The following is an 18,321-nucleotide window of genomic DNA, read 5'->3' as shown; positions in this document are numbered from 1 at the left end:
CTCAGCGGGACCCACACCACGTTCGAACATACAAGGTTCACATTTGGGCAAAGCAAGCACACCTGGGTGCCACGTTCGAGCAAAGGGAAGACCGATGTTGGTTAGCAAGACCGGTGTTAGTCAGCAAGACCGGTGTTGGTCACAGCAGCAAGGCCGGTGTTGGTAGAAGTAACAAAGCTGGTATACGCGACAAATCCGGTGTTCGAACGAAACAAGATAGCAAGTCCAGTATCGGCCGAGGCAGCGATGTCCGTCAGCAAGGTCGGGGTTCGTCAAATCAGCAAGGCCGGTGTTCGTCAAGGCAAGGCCGATGTTGGTCAAGGGTGAAGTATGGTGTTGGGTGAGGCTACATGTTTGGTGTCTGGTCGAAGCAGGCACAGCCGGCCCAAGCAAAGCAGGCACTCGGAAGGTCCCACTTGATCAGGCATAGCCGGCCCCAAGCAAAGCAGGAAGGTCCCATATTGATCAAACACATAAACCGTACGGGCAAAGCAAGCAAGGCTAATATCCCGTCACGCAAGCAAGACTGATATCACGTCACGCAAGTAGGCTGGTATTGGGTCACGTCAGGCCGGTATTGGTCAAGGCCGATCAAGGTCATAAGGCTGGTATTGGGCCACGTCAGCAAACAAGGCCGGTGTTGGTCGAGTCCACAAAACCGGAGTTGATCAAGGTCATAAGGCTGGTATTCGAATGAAATAGGCGCACACAGCAGGGCCGGTTTTCATTCGAAGCACATGGCTGACGTTTGAAGCATGTACACGGTGGACCCGTGTTTAATTGAAGCATGCACATCTGCCATGTTCGAAGCAAGCATGCTTACATCGGGTCCCACGTTCGACCAAAGCAGGCACACAGTGGACCCACGTTTAACCGAAGCAGGCACAACAAGCCCACATTCGATCAAGCAGGCGCATGATGAGTCCCACGGTTGAACGAAGTTGGCGGGACCACATGCCTATCTAGCAGGTGTAACAGGGTAACGTTTGGTCGAAGCATATACATGGTGGGGTCCACATCCGTTCAGGGTTACATGCACGGTTGTCTATGGGAAGAGGAGCATACAATTTCTATTCCCTTCTTGGCTCAAATACCTGAAGGAGGAAACATGTCCCACCAAGGTCGTCGTCACACCTGGCATACTCCCACGAACGAAGCAGGCGCAACAGTCCGTCGATTAGGCACATCAATCCCACGTTCGATCAAGCAGGCGCAATAGCCCCTCGACCGAAGCAGGCTTAGCAAGGTCGATCCGGCAAGACCGACATTCGAACGGAGCAAGCACGGAGCATGCTCTCGACCGAAGCAGGCATAGCAAGGTCGATCGAAGCAGGAAAGACCGACATCATACTAGGGGAACGCTCGCCTGGACGCCTCTTGAACGTAACATGCTCCAAGGACATGACGACCCGTATCTCCTGGTAACATCTAATTTTGTCTCATAAGTTTTATCTTTAACTGTCACCATCTCATGCCTACCCCACAATAATGCAACCATTATGGACTAGACAGGGGACTTAATGTTGATGGTGGATTTTAGTTCAGGGCTCAAATTGTAAAAGCCAAAACTATGCGCTGACATCCTGCAAAGGATAAAGCCACTGATAAAATAGATAATACTTCTCCATTGAAAACTTATAGCATTATCAATTAATGCATGACCAGCCTTGTATTTCCTGTACTGCTTCACTCTTATCATTATTGGTGCGGCATGACGACTGAGTGTTGCTCTCAGCAGAGCAACACGAATCTCCAAGCATTAAATAAGGAGGCATGTACGAAATACCCGTACAGGCTATAACTCTCGGAGTGTTATACTAGCCCGATCGAGCATCTGGACTATCCGTATCAGTCTCAGAAACGATCACGACCATCCAACTTCACCAGCATGATTGGATGGCTTGAATCGAATCTATAACCCTCAAGCAGGTATTGGAATGTTCAACACCGGACCAATGTGGACCCGCATAGTCGTCCTCCCCAAAAGGGTACCATGGCTTGACAATTCATCCAACCAAAGCAGCGTGGACGAGAAACCCTAAATTAGGGTTTGCAACACATTACATGTGTCGTAAATCAGTCTCAACCATCCATCTTCGCAGGCATAGATGGACGGCGTAGATGTAGATTCAAAGGGCCCAGAGCATGTCAACACAAACACCATGGGCCCGCCTACATACATGACCGATCGGTCAGGACCAAACATGGATGGTCGTCCCAATTCGTGCGCCCAAACAAGGCATGACGCACGGCTGGCAAAACCCTAATTAGGGTTTTCGATCACGAGTATCCATTTTCACCTAATCGAACGAAGGTTCTAGGAGTCGATTAAGCAGGTCCAGTAAGTATCAACACGATTACTGTGGGCCCACCTATCTCCACACCCGATCGACCAAGGCATACCATGCCCAGTCGTCTCGATTCGCACGCCCAAACTAGGCGTGGTCACACCTCACATTTGCAAACTAATATCGACCACTCAATTTTGCCGGACAAAGTGAGTGGCTTAGATCACATTATTATGTGATAGTAAGGTATAGGCGTGTACACCAGCCCGTCGTATGCACACGAGACTAATCGGCCAAGACCGACCAGGCTTGGTCGCCTCAAAACGTGCGCCCGAAGTTGGCATGACGCGCGGCCTTTGCGACACCGGATTTCTGTCGCAAATTGATCTTAACCACTCCTCTTCACCGGACAAATCGAGTGGCTTAGATCACACTTTCACGGGACAATGAGGTATGACCATGTATACCGACATGCCGTCTACACGCATGCATGATCGGCCTTGCCAAAATCTTGTCCCAAGCTTGGATTCGATCAAGCTGAAGAGTGACGCTTGCGCACCTCTTCATAAACCTAATTCCACTAACGGTCGCAGATGAGTGTCTCAAAGATCATCTCGTCCGTTCAACTTCATCTGCTTGGTTATACAACCTTGGTCAGGAGTTAATTGGTCAATGAGGTGTCGTGGTGATTACCATCCGTCACTCTACCACACCAAGTGATCGGCCAAGTCAGGACTTACCTGTACATCCCAAAACGATCACTTAAAGATGGCTAGACATGCATCTATTTTAAGACGCTTAATCGTGATTTACTTCATTAAGCCTTAAAAAAGCGATGCTTCACTCATGCTAAATACATTCAATGCATTAATGCATAGAATTCACGTGATATTTTACAAGTATCAAATTCCCAAATAACTTAGTTATTTAACCTAGCATTACATGCTAATGGGTCCCACGATCCACACAATCGAGACATCAATCATGTCACAAACTGGGGGATACATACTGGGGTATTGGTCTGGCGGTTTACAGCATGCAGCGCACAACGCGCCATCACAAGAACGTGTCAGGAAGTCATGGACGGTTAGTGATGATGGGAGAAGTGGGAAAGACTGATCGTGTAACACTAACACATGCAACTCCACTACTCCATCACTCCACTTTATCCACTTCCCATGAGAGACGTGGGTTAGGCTCAATGACTTGTATGAATAGGTTCTCCTCCCTATTTTCAAACAAGATAAGACAACAGAAACCAAGTGTTGATACAACCGTATTCAAACACCGGAACTGATAGCTTACATTCTGCAAGCCAGTTCAGCCTTTTGATACAAGTCATACACATCCAAAACCTCCACAATCTCAACACCTTCTTCGCTTCCCTCTCTAAGATCAACCCCATCTCCTTCACTTTGTGACCGAAGCAAGTCTAGAACGGTCATTTCTTGGTTTAGGCCAGATTCGTACCGATTGATTTCTCGAATCACAAGCACTCCCGTGCAGTGCATTTGTTTAGGGTTTAGATTCATTATTCATCCACACGCCCCAAATTACCAAATTCGGCAGGAATAATTTTCACCCATAAACACCCATATTTGGTCAGACATAAAATCACAAACCCGATCATACCATCTCAGGTGATTATTTAAGATCGGTTTCACTAATTAAAGTCATACCAATACATAAGTCAGGCCTTTGTGAATAGTTCTACCATGAACACAAACAAGTTGTGAGCGGTTATACTCAATCACACATATTGGTTGTTCATAAGATATGGAATAAATAACAAAACCAATAACACCTGGCAATTTACTTTTCGGTTCACAAACAAGTTTATGAACTTACTTCCTTAGAACACATGTAGAACATTGTTCCCTAGGATGAAATCCTCACCTCATACCCATACATAATCATAATAACATTCAAATGATTATGGCGATGTCTTATCTACAAAGTTTAATGGTTAAGCAATAAACCTCGTATTGTATTCCTTGATACTATGTCTATCTAGAGTTCAAATATGCTTCGCAGTTTTGTTTTCAATATGCACGACTTGAAAGATATGTTAGGGAATGAAACAGTTCAAGTCAAATATCACTAACCTCAATTGGAAGGATGATTGTTGTCGTTGTAGCTCCTTGCTTCTTCGCATCTTCAAGACTTCGCAATACTTGTAATGTCTCATATCCTAATACTTTCAAGCTAACCTATACGAAGTTGACTCTAGTACATAATCAAGCGACTCTTAACATGAGTTTTGGTTCACTAAAATATGACAACCAAACTTGACATATCAACGCTTGGTGGGTTTAACCGAGTCATGCTCTAACAGAAACCCTGTAGGTTAACGACTTGAAGACTTCATTGGGATTGTGAAGCCAGACCGATACTACTTTCTTGTAGTTGTGTGATATGATCTTGTTGTTTCTATCGTATTGAGTACAATCGTAACGATTGGCTTGAGATTGATATCTCCGATAGGCAAGATATAAAATAATCACAAACATCTTCGTCTTATCATTTGTGATTCCACAATATCTTCTTTCGCCGCGTCGATTAAGATTATTGTGAGGTGATTGATAATACTAGGTTATTCTTCGGGAATATAAATCTGGGTTATCAGTTGATTCTTGTTCACCTTGATTTATCAAAAGACGGAACAAAACTTGTAGGTATTTCTGTGGGAGACAGATTTATCTACACCGTAGACTTTTCTGTGTGATACAGATTTGTTTATTAAAGTCTTCGACTTTGGGTCGTATCAACTCTTAGTTGTGGGTGAGATCAGCTAAGGAAATCAAGTGCGTAGTATCCTGCTGGGATCAGAGACGTAGGAGCATAAATGTACCTTGGATCAGTGTGATATTGATTGGGGTTCAACTGCAGTCCTGACCGAAGTTAGTTTGTAGTAGGCTAGTGTCTGTAGCGGCTTAATACAGGGTGTGTTCAATCTGGACTAGGTCCCGAGGTTTTTCTGTATTTGCGGTTTCCTCGTTAACAAAACTTCTGGTGTCTTTGTTATTTCTTTTTCGCATTATATTTTTTATCTTTATAATTGAAATATCACAGGTTGTGCATTTGAATCAATCAATTGGGAAATCCGACCTTTGTTTGTTGATTGAAATTAATTGATACTTGAACATTGGTCTTTGGTACCGTTCAAGTGATTTTTCTGGTATTCAATTAGACTCGCAGATTTCCATTTGCTTGAGTAATAATTGAATCGAGAAAGAGAGATATAACTCTTTGATATACTTTGTTAAGCTTGAGTCTAGTTGATTCTCTTGAAAGTATATTGGAGTTATTCCATACAGAATGCTAATCTAAATATCGGGTGTGGTTGTTATACCCCCGCCGTTTCAATTGGTATCATAGCAGGCAAACATGGTTAAAGACCTTATAAGTCTGTGTTTGTAGCGATCTGACTCTATGGACGATAAGGATATCTCCGATAACACAACATCATCTCAGAGTCACACTTGTGAGTTTCAAAGTCCTGAAGATTTTAAGAAAGACTCTTTTTCTGGTCCTTTTTCTGAGTCTGCATTTAACTAGGAAAAATCTCTTGATGAACAGTTAGATGACCTTTTGGATGACAATGATTCAGAAGAAGGACAAAGTCTTTATGAGGAAGTCTCTCAATATATCAAGCTTTTTGACCGTGCTTTGAAAGAAAAGAAGTCAACAACTTTCTTGAGTAAATACATGGCTCCTCTTTGTCAAGAAAACAGAAAATTGAGAAAACTCTTTAAAGGATATGATTGTAGATATAAACTCTTACAATCTATCGTTAAAGATCGAGAAAAAGATGTATGATCAAAAGGGTCCGAATGTGATAATCTTCTTCGAAATCTCTTTGTGTTGAAAGAAAGACTTGCAGAATCTGAAGAAAGATATGACTCTCAACAAAAAAAATTTAATGACAAAGAACTTAGTCTTCTCGCCAAAGAAAAATCCTTGGAGACTGACCTTGCTGCTTCTCTTGATAAAGTGAAATCACTGGAAGAGAGTATGAGTAGATTCAATTCTATCTCTACAAAATTATCTTCTATGCTTGGAGCATGTAAAGAACATCGTGATACACATGGTCTGGGCTATAAAGGAATAGATGCTCCAAAAACTAGTAAGATCAATTTCGTTAAAGCTAAGGATAACTCTTCATATGAGAAACCTCTTGCAGCTTTTAATGTTCCTAGAAACAAGGATTTTGCTCCTTCTGAATCTACTCACACGAGAATGGTCAAGAACAAGTCTTTTAACTGCTATTATTGCAAAAATAAAGGACATCCTGAGCGAAGATGTCGTTCTCGTTTGATGAATGAAAAACTTCACAACATTCTTGCATGGATGTCTAAAGAAGTTATTAAACATGTCTCTCATGTTGTTGGAGTAAAAGGCATTGTCAACAATCAAGAAAAATACTGTCATAAGTTTTTTCTTAATTGTGCTTTTGAATCAAACAATACCGACAATGGCAGAAGGAAGAACGGCAGAAGGGCAACTGACTTCTTAAATAATTCTGAAAAGAGAAAAAGGCATATGAGAAAGAAATAAAGGTTTAGTTCCTTTTCTCTCTCTGAAGAAGGTTGTGGATCCAAGACTCTTGCTCCAGATTTCATTCACATCAATAACCGAGTCTCAGAGCTTAAGATCAGCATAAATAGACTCAAACGGAGCATCAAAAAGACAAGAAAAGCGGCTGGTTCAGGTACTCCTTGTTCCTCTTTTGATAAAACTCCTTCAATTAAGTTGAGTGATTTTTCTGTAAATCCTCTTGTAGGAGAGAAAAAAGAAGTCAATTTTGATGAGCAAAATGCTCATCTAAATACAACATGACTGCTCAATGTAGCATCCTTCTTGTAGTCAAAGAAGGATGCTCATAGTTCTCAAGAAGTGTGTCTTGAGAATGCTGTTGAGGTTGTATGTTTTTTTTTATATTTAATGATCTTAAAATCTGTTGAGCCTCGCTCCAGTTCTTCTCTTGGAGATAATTCCGATCATCCTCTTTTGAGAAAAATTCCATGTTTTTTTTTATTGTCTTCCTCCAACTAGTTGTTTCTCAACTATTATTCTTGACATAAGAATTTCATCCTTTATTTAGAATATCTCTTGAGTTCTTAAGAAACAGTCTAAATTTGGCTCTTCTATTTTCCTGGTCACATATCAGGATTGTGACCACAAGTGCACGTACACCTGACCCACACAGACGTATACAAGTTTTCTTAGGGTTTTCCATGGAACTCCTTTATATACACATATGTGTCATCTCTTGATACATTGTTCTGTAAGGTCAAAAGGTTCCACAGAATTTTGGTGTGCACGATGAATGGAAGCAACAAAGATGATGAAGTCAAGAAGGGCAAGACTATCGAGTTTCACAAGAATCCTGTATTCATAACATGATATCATGCCATTGATCATGAAAACAAACTACCAGTTCAGATGTCATCACAACTGGTAGGAAATCTTCTTCGATATTTTGAGGTCGTACGTGAACAACTCGGAATTGCAACAAGGAATCTTGATTTTCTGAAAAACGAACTGAAGAAAGCAACTGATGAGATCGTCCACGTTCAATCTCTAGTTGCTAACCGGGTTTAGCGTTATTCGGATCATATTCTCTAAAGAGTTATTTTCCTAGTAAATCTTCTATTAAGAATTTTGTTTTCTTGTTTTTTTAGAAGAATAATTAGAGTTTGGAATAGCCATTATTGTGACTACACATACCTATGTCCAACGTTTTCATCTTCATGTTTTTATGTTTATTTGTTTAAATTCTAAAATTGTTTGGAAGATGATTTTTTGCAGTACTAATCTTTATGGTTTTATATATTGCAAATTTTTATGGGATATGTGTTTTTGCTTCCGTGAACTATGATTGTCCCATACCTTGTCAAAAGTTAAGTTTTTCATATGTCGATATGCATGTATTGATAAAAGAATGAATGAGCTTTTGACATCAAAAAAAGTTTGAATCCTATTACGTCATTATGAAAATATTGATGGAAGATAGGATGAACTTTTGTTTATGAGGATTATGTCTATTGTATGTCATTGTGCAAATAGTGATAGAAAATAGAATGAATCCTTATATGTTCCGCAATATTGATCTTCCCTGATCCATATTTTTATGTATATATTGTGAGGCTCCATAAGTTCTCTTAGGTTGAGCAATTCCGATCAGATTAATTATGGGTTCTCTTGTGGTTAATCTAATTGAGTATTTTTTGGATTCAAATTCATATTCGTATGTGATTTGTTATGTCCAAATAAATCTTTCTTTTCTTATGAAATTAAGGTCGGTCTTGTTGTTCTTTCGGGAATGACATTTTATGGGGGAGAGTTCTTAATTGAACTTGTGCTTAATTTCCAAATCTTTGTGGGGAGTGCGGTTGTGGAATATTATAGGAGTTATCTTGTATCTTTATAAACTCCTTGATGAAAGCATTTAGCTTCGGATATATGATTGCATCTAAATAAGTTGATATTTGCTTACTTTTGGTCATGAAATTTCTCTATGGAAATTTTCATTAGGATCCCGTTTTCGTACCTTTGCCAATTTTAAAAAGGGGGAGAATTAATGTGTAGTTCACACTACAAATACATATGGTTTTCGGATCATTATGTAAGGGGGAGTGGTTTCCATGTGAGATGGAGTATTGATTAAGTGGGAGTGATACATATCACCATAGTATTTTTATCGAAATTGTGATACAATTGAACTTTGGTGTTGTATAATAATACTATGACACTGTATAACAATGATTGAGAATTATTGTTTTCTGATTGTTATAGATACGAATTTTCAACAACGATGATGCTGAACTTACAATCTTTGGAATCATTGGAGTACTTGGAAGTGACGAAGATTTCGATTAATGTTGAAGATTAGGCATGTTGAAGAAGAGCTACAAAAGTTTATTTATCTATTTTTGTATTCCATATGTATTGATAGTTTTGTTACTAAAACTGACAAAGGGGGAGATTGTTAGAGCACTGCTCGGTCGAACTCACATGCGTTGCTATCTCAAGCATGTTTGTCAATGTTAGTGATCAAAACTATAAGTCTTGATTTCTAGTCTACTATAGCTAAGTCTCGGACTAGGATTGAAAGTGTAGTTGAGATCAAGAACTCTATGGAGATTTGGAGACTTGAACTTATCTATCACTCAAAAGTCTACCTACTCTCTCTCCTATCTTGAGACAAAAGTAGTTTTTCTATATAGACTTTGATTATACACATTTGCTATTTTGAGCCGAGTTTATATCGCTTATATATTTCTCGAAATATGTGTTGGTAATCTTTCGCTTTGGCCAAGTTCATCTTTACCTAGTGAAGAAAGTCATGTTATGTTTCAATAACTTGAAAATGGATTTCATAAAAAATGGTTTGTGAATAACAACTATATAACATCCTCTAAGAATGTTTCAATGATTGAAATGAGAGTTTAGATTATATAACCATTGTTGGATATAAGCATTGTGTGGAAACACATACATGTATAATTCCTTATTCCTTGAACCAAAGTATGCGTACTTTGCTGCTCAGGAAACCGGAACAGAGTCTGCGAACCTAGTCCGCGTACTGTCGGAGGTTCTCTTCCCGAGAAAATCTTCTGGAGTTTGTGAACTATTTACAAACTTATTTCGGGTACTTAGGTCCACGTACCTGGTCCGCGTACTTAGGTTGGTTATTTTCTAAAAACGATTATTCGTGAACTTATACTTATATTTACTAAGGAATGCAAGTTTGCAAACCGTGTCTATAAAGTTCATGAATCGATTCGAGTGAATCAAATCGTTTTTGATTCAACTGTGTCTTGTATACTTCTATAAGATCTAAGCAATTGAAAAACTCTCTAACTAGTTAATTTGAGTCATTTTAACTAGTTATGGTGAAGAAGAATATGGTTGATATGAAAGTGATCATATGACCAAACATTTGGTTAACTACTGTTGAACCAACGAATGTACATGTTTAGGTACGGTTACACAAACCTAAAACGTGCATTTCATTTGTGTGTAACAAGCTAAGTTTTCGATCTAACGGTTGAAAGATATTAGCTTGAATCCAATCAGGTTTTCATCTAACAGTGAATATTGAATGCTTTGTTACTAAGATAACATTGATTGCAAACCCTGATTTGAAAGACTATATAAGGGAGAACTCCATCAACTCGGAAACCTTATCCCCCCACACCTCATGTGTGATACTAGTTGTATAACCTAGAGTCGATTCTCCTTTAACATAGGTTTCTACCGAGACCCTATAGGTTAACGACTTAAAGACTTCATTGGGATTGTGAAGCCAGACCGATACTACTTTCTTGTAGTTGTGTGATATGATCTGGTTGTTTCTATTGTATTGAGTACAATCGTAACGATTGGCTTGAGATTGATATCTCCGATAGGAAAATTATAAAAGTAATCACAAATATCTTCGTCTCAGCGTTTATGATTCCACAATATCTTCTTTCGCCGCGTCGATTAAGATTCTTGTGAGGTGATTGATAATACTGGGCTGTTCTTCGGGAATATAAGTCTGGGTTATCAATTGGTTCTTCTTCACCTTGATTTATCAAAAGACGGAACAAAATCCGAAGGTATTTCTACGGGAGATAGATTAATTTATTACGGTATACTTTTCTGTGTGATACATATTTGTTTACGAAAGTCTTCGACTTTAGGTCGTAGCAACTCTTAGTTGTGAGTGAGATCAGCTAAGGGATCAAGTGCGTAGTATCCTGCTGAGCTCAGAGACGTAGGAGCATAACTGTACCTTGGATCAGTGTGACATTGATTGGGGTTCAACTACAGTCCAGAAAGAAGTTAGTTTGTAGTAGGCTAGTGTCTGTAGCGGCTTAATACAGTGTGTGTTCAATCTGGACTAGGTCCCGGGGTTTTTCTGCATTTGCGGTTTCCTCGTTAACGAAACTTCTGGTGTCTGTGTTATTTCTTTTCCGCATTATATTGTTTATCTTTATAATGGAAATATCACAGGTTGTGCGTTTGAATCAATCAATTGGGAAATCCGACCTTTGGTTGTTGATTGAAATTGATTGATACTTGAACATTGGTCTTTGGTACCGTTCAAGTGATTTCTATGGTATTCAATTAGATTCGCAGATTTCCATTTGATTGAGTAAGAATTGAATCGAGAAAGATAGATATAACTCTTTGATATACTTTGTTAAGATTGAATCTAGTTGATTCTCTTGAAAATATATTGGAGTTAGTCCATACAGATTGCTAATCGAAATATTTGGTGTGGTTGTTTTATCCCCGCTTTTTCAACCCGCATCAACAAGATTTAGTATGAAAAGAAAATTTATAAAATACGGAGGGACATTTTTGTATTTTGAAACTAATATATCGCTTTTAATGTTTTTATTCTAACCTAGTTATGCATAACACAATAAGATCCATTAGAAGCAAGCTACACTGAAGTGAAGAATTGGAGTTCAGGTTTAGTCGGTTTCTTAGACAACTTGAAGCCCGTTCACCAGAAAAACAATGTTTAGCCCTTAAGTTACATTAAAAAAAAAACTTTTTTATTGACAAGAATTGATATAAGTTTGTATGTTTCCGCTATTAATGACAGCTATTCTGTTGGTTGTACAGAGGTCATTGTAGAATAGATGAGTTCATATTTGAAATTAATATATAGCTTTTAATGTTTTCATTCTAACCTAGTTATGCATAACAAAATCAGATATAATACAAGAAAGCAGCACTGAAACGAAGAATTGAAGTTTAGTTTTAGTCAACTTATTAGACAACTTAAAGTTCATTCACCAGAAAAATAATGTTTATCCATTCAGGTATATTCACAAAAACTATTTTATGGATAAGAATTGATATAAGTTTATTAGTTTCTATTATTAATGACTTCTATGAAACAAGTGAGCGTCAGATTCAGTGTGTTAGTTATAAAGAGATCATTATAAATAAATGAGTTCATATTGGAAATTAATATATAACTTTTAATGTTTTCATTCTAACCTAGTCATTCCTAACGCAATCAAATTCATTCCAAGAAAGCAACACTGAAGTGAAGAAATGAAGTTTAGTTTTAGTTGATTTCTTAGACAACTTGAAGTCTGTTCACCAGACAAACAATGTTTAGCCATTTAGGTACATTACAAAAAAAAAACTTTTTATTAATAAAAATTGATCTAAGCTTGGTTGTTTCTGTTATCAATGGCTTCTATAAAGAGATCGTTGTATAATAGATGAGTTTATATATTGGACTACTTGAGTTGGTTACAGGAATTCTATGGCTATATTTTACTAAATAAATTGTATATTTGATTGTATAAAATTATATTTGAAATTGTTTTGCTTATTTATTTATTTTCGATTTCTTATGGTTATAAATGACACTCTCGCAAAAGAGAAAGTACATATTAATGGGAAGAACATATCATGACGAAGTAGAATCGTTTTGTCATAACTTTATTTGTGAAGGCAGATGTCATTATGGTACATCGATAAAGTCATCGGGTGATGATACCAGCGACCTGAGTTCGAAACTCGTCAACAATGGGATATGGGGATTTTTTTTCTTTGCCTAGCTACCTGGGCGTGTACGTAGTAAACTTTTTCTTAGGTTTAAACTTTAATATAACCTTTAGGCTTTAAGCCTTTAAAAAAAGTATTCATCAATGCATAGCTGGAAAGAAGACATTTTCAAGATCTTAAAGAACAAAGATTCAAGTTATATGGTGTATGAATATAATTAGATATCCGCAAAGTCCATAAATAAAATAAAACGCTTGGCCATTAAAATTGACAAAAGAGGAGTTTTTTGGAGTACTACTCGGTTGAATTCATCGGTGTTGGTATGTCAAGCCTAGATAATTGTAAATGTTGGATGAGAAAACATATTTTGAAAGATTGCAGTCTAGTTTTCCTAAATAGATTAGAGTTAGGCTGTATTGCTGATAATGACATGCTGACTGCCATACCTTGTGCGGAAGAGGTAAAAAAGCTAATTTTTGATATGAAACCATGGAAAACACCAAGAACCGATGGCTTCTCACCTGGTTTTTACCAGTTAATGTGGGGAAACAGTTGGTCCGGATGTTGTCAATATAGTTAAGGACTTTTTTCATTCACACCATATACTTATACAGATGAATCATAACTTTGCATCTCTAGTTCCAAAAGTGAAATGTTCTAGAGGTGTTGTAGACTTCAGACCTATAAGCTTATGTAATGTAGGTTACAAAATCATATCTAAAATTCTTGTCTCTAGACTTAAATTAGTGTTGCATAAGGTTATTTCTCCATCACAAACATCATTCATAGCAGGTAGACAAATTCAAGATAATATATTAATTTCCCATGAGGTTATCCACTATATGAAGAAAACTAAGGCTAAAGATGGTGTCATTGCTATAAAACTAGATATGTCTAAGGTTTTTGATAGGATATAGTAGAAATTTTTGATTGAAAAGTTGAAAAAACTTGGTTTCTCTGATGCATGGTGTGGAATGATTGAAGAATGTATTTGTTAGAGCACTTCTTGTTCGAACTCGCATGCGTTTCTATCTCAAGCATGTTTGTCAATGTTAGTGATCAAAACTATAAGTCTTGATTTCTAGCCTATTTATAGATGTCTCGGACTAGGACATAGATTGTGTAGTTGAGCTTAGACTTCACGGCATTCATCATTTGAAGATGATGAACTACTAAGGGGAGCTTGGTGGAACTTCATCAACCAAAGGTATGTGGAGACTGAAACTCATCTATCACTTGGAAAGTCTATTTCTATTCTACCTCCTATATTGAGACATAAGTCGTATTACGATATAGTTTTCTATCTACACATTTGAGATTTCGAGCTGAATTTATCTCGCTTACATATTTCTTGAAATATGTGTTGGCAAGCTTTCGCTTCGACCAAGTTCATCTTATATCATGTGAAAATTTCCGAGTAACATCTTACATGGTTTGTGTGATACAATCATTTAGTGTAGACTTGGAATGTTTCGTTATGATTATTTCAATATCTTGAAAATTGCTTTGATGCTAATAGTGTGTGAAAACGGCTATTGTCATCCTCTAAGAAAGTTTTAATGGTTGAAATAAAGAGTTTAGAATCATGTAACCATGTTTGGATATAAACATAGTGTGTTATCACATTTGTGTATAATTCCAAAACCGGGAACCTGAAGTATGCGTACCCGTACCCGTACTGGCGGTTGTTGGATGTCTGTGAAAGTATGCGTACCCGTACGCATACTGGCGGAAGTATTACGTCCGTGAATTTCTGCTGGAGTTTGGAATGTAAATTGGTATGCGCACTCGTACGCGTACTGGCGTAACCAAACTCGGTCCGGCTACTAAAGTATGCGTGCCCGTTTGCATACTTGAGTTGGTTACTTTCTAAAATCGGTTGTGTACATGAAATTAAACATTTATAAAATAAGGAATGAAATCTTTGCAAACCGTGGCTATAATGTTCATGTATTGATTCGAGTGAATCAAACCGATTTTTCTTCAATTGTGTTCTTGTATACTTTTATAAGAATATAGCAATTGAACGGATCTTTAACTAGTTTCATTTGAGTCATTTGAACTAGTTATGGTTAAGATGAATAAGGTTGATATCAGAGTAGTCATATGGCTAACTTCGGTTAACTATCTGTGAGCCAACATGGTGTACACGTTTGGGTATGGTTACATAAACCTAAATGAGGGTATATTTCATTTCTGTGTAACAAGCTAAGTTCGATCTAACGGTTGAAAGATATTAGCTTGGTTGAATCAGGTTTTTCATCTAACGGTGAATATTGAATGCTTTGTTACCAAGGTAACTTGGATTGCAAACCCTGATTTGAAAAACTATATAAAGGAGAACTCTAGCAACTGGGAAACGTAATCCCCACACCTCTTGTGTGTTACTAGTTGCATCAACTAGAGTCGATTCTCCTTTAACCTTAGGTTTCTATCGAGACCATGTAGGTTAACGACTTCAAATACTTCATTGGGATTGTGAAGCCAGACCCAACTGTTTTCTTTGTAGTTGAGTGCTCTGATCTTTCCCGATTCTATCGTTTGAGTACTCTCTTCTCTAGGATTTTCTCGAGATTTAATCTCTGATACGCAAGATAAAAATGAATCACAAACACCTCCGTATCATCGTTTGTGATTCCACAATATCTAGTTTCGCCATCATACAATTTAGATTATTGTTGTAGGATCAGAATCTCGCAGCAATAATAGCTCAGCGAAATTATTAACAACACAACACAACAGTGTCGAAGAATAACTTCAGAAACGAAATAATAAACGACGTCAGCTAAATCATGAGAAAAATGTGATGGTCCTGCGAAAATTAGAGAGTTTGCGAGATTAACATGTTGCGAGAATGTCGCAAGCCATATCTGAAAATAAGGGTTAGATTAGCTGTCATCCACTATGTAAAACTCTATATAAAGAGCCGATCATCTGTAAGGAAGGGGGAGATCTTTTATGATTGAGAAGCAAGTAAATAGGAGAGAGAAAATCTAGAGCAGTGGTTATTCTTGATTCCTTTATCTTTTCTTGTAAGATTGTTCAAAGATTCATCAATAAAATTAAGATTGTTAATCTAAAATGAGTTGAATGTTAATGAAATCTTGTGAGGGGTGTAGTGTAGGATTTCCTGCAACTACATAATGGCGCTAGAAACAGGGACGGATTGAAGATTATTCTAGAAAAAATTGAAGATTAATATTGAGATTTTTGAAGATTTGGAGTGATTAATTAAGAATTTTACATAATATCTTGCAATTCATTAATATTGAAGAAATGGCTAGAAGAAGAAATACATCAGAACAACCAACTATTGTTAGAAGAAGCAAGAGAATTGCTAGAAGGGAAAGAAGTGAAATGGGAGAATCTACTAGAATGAGAAATAATAGAGAAAATAAAATTCAACCACCAGTTCAACAAGCACTAGTACAAGGGAGGAATACAGATTATGATAGGGTGAGTATACACACTTGGCAATCAAATTCAGCAGAAGAAGTAGAAGAAGAGCAGCAAACCCGAAACCATAGACAGGTAAAGAGAAATCAAGAAGCAGATGAAGGAATAATTCATGGATATGAGGAAATTGGAGCGTTAGAAACGTTGAGACGAAGAATACATGAAGAAAGAAGAGCTGAGGCAGAAGAACGTGCGAATTTAACAAGGCAAAATCACGAATTGAGGATGGAAAATATGAGACTATAGAGTAGAAATCGAGAAGTATTACAAAATTATATTCAAGATCGACTAGAAGAGAGATGAGTCGAAACTCACCCACAATTAATGCCGAAAATAACATTCAAGAAAAAATATCAAATCCTGATGAAGAACATCGCGAAAATAGAGAAAGGACTGATGATCGTTACGTTCCACAAAATGAAACTTTTGATGATAGGCAGAATGATAGAAATCAAGAGAATGGACAACGTCAGGGAAAAAATAATCAAGATGGCGAAGGGAATCGAGAGGAAGGAAGGATAATTTTACATGAGAGAGAAGCTCAAAGAAATCAACAAACAATCGAAGAAGAAATTGAAAGACATTATGCTGAACAAGCACGTTTAATTTGCGAACGTGAAAGATTGAGAGCGGAAATGGAAGAACAAGAGCTTCAGGAAACAATTCTCCAGAACAATCACGACAACCGAGAAAGAAGACGAACACAAAATCGGAATAACGGTAATATCAATGAAGAGTATGATAGAGTACAGAGAATGGCTGAAAGACAGCGAATGGAATTGATGAGAAATGAAAAAAATCATGGAGGGGAAAATAAGAGACATCATCATATGCGAATTCAAGATAGAGATGAGGAAGAGAATCGCAGAAGAAGACGAGATGAAGATGATGAAGAAGAAATGCAAAATTTCGCGAGAGAAGAAAGATATGAACGCAAAAGAAGAGAGGCGAAATTGAAAAGACCAATGGATCAAAATTCAGGTGTAATTAAACAAATCTTAAAAGAATTAGAAAAAATGAGAGGAATGCTAAATAATAGAGGAGAAGTAGGCAGAAGACAATTGGATGAAGCTATAGAAGAAGCTGCGAAAAATCCATTTACAAGGGAAGTACAACTAGGAGGAATACCACCGAAATGCAATTTTCCCGCATTAACCAGCATTTTTGATGGAACAACTTGTGCAATTCAACACATTAAAGCCTATGTGAGGTGCATGTTGCGATGGGAAAATTATGATGTTGTATTATGCACGTATTTTACATCCAGCTTAACAGGGGAGGCGTTAAAATGGTTCGATGGTCTACCAAAGAATACAATAACATCCTTCAATCATTTGCAGAGTACTTTCCTGGGGGCATATATAAGTAATAATTCTTCGCGACCTGGTATTGAAGACGTGTTTGGATTAAAACAAATGATTGGCGAAAGTTTGAAGCACCTAACTAAAAGATGGAGGACTATGTGTAGCGAAATGGCTGGCCGTGTAGATGAGAGATATCTTATCTTATCATTTATCAATGCTATGTTTGCAACCAACCTATTGTATATCCAAATTTTCAGAGTCAAGAATACAATCACAATGACTGAATTGCGAGAACTTCAGGAAGAATATATTGCTCTTGAGGAAAGGAAAAATGAAATGGAATCATATCCGATTGCGAACACCAGTTCACAAACACCGAATGCAAGCTTATTACCCAAACTAATAAACACAGTGGCGAGCATTTCGCAAGTACAACAAGAAAATGTGATGGGAAACAATCAACAGAAACTGGTGGCTATGGGAAGCCGAGATCAAGAAGAGTATGAAAGAGAAAGAAATTTCTACAATCGTGGTGGAAATAAAAAAATTCAAAGACTTGATCAGCCGCAAGAAACTTATGGAGGTCAAAGACAAAACTATAATAGAGGACAAGGAGGTCACAAGGTAGTAGGGGAATAAATCAAGATGCCACCTCTAAATGCAAGTGTGGAGAAAATACGGGAAGCTATAATTTTGATGGAGAATATACCAACACCATGGACATGGGAACAGAACCACCTCCCAACCAC

This window comes from Papaver somniferum, chromosome 7 (genome assembly GCF_003573695.1).
Source record: "Papaver somniferum cultivar HN1 chromosome 7, ASM357369v1, whole genome shotgun sequence".
Classification (NCBI taxonomy): domain Eukaryota; kingdom Viridiplantae; phylum Streptophyta; class Magnoliopsida; order Ranunculales; family Papaveraceae; genus Papaver; species Papaver somniferum.
The sequence above is the reverse complement of the archived record's forward strand: the minus strand, read 5'-3'. Positions refer to the sequence as shown.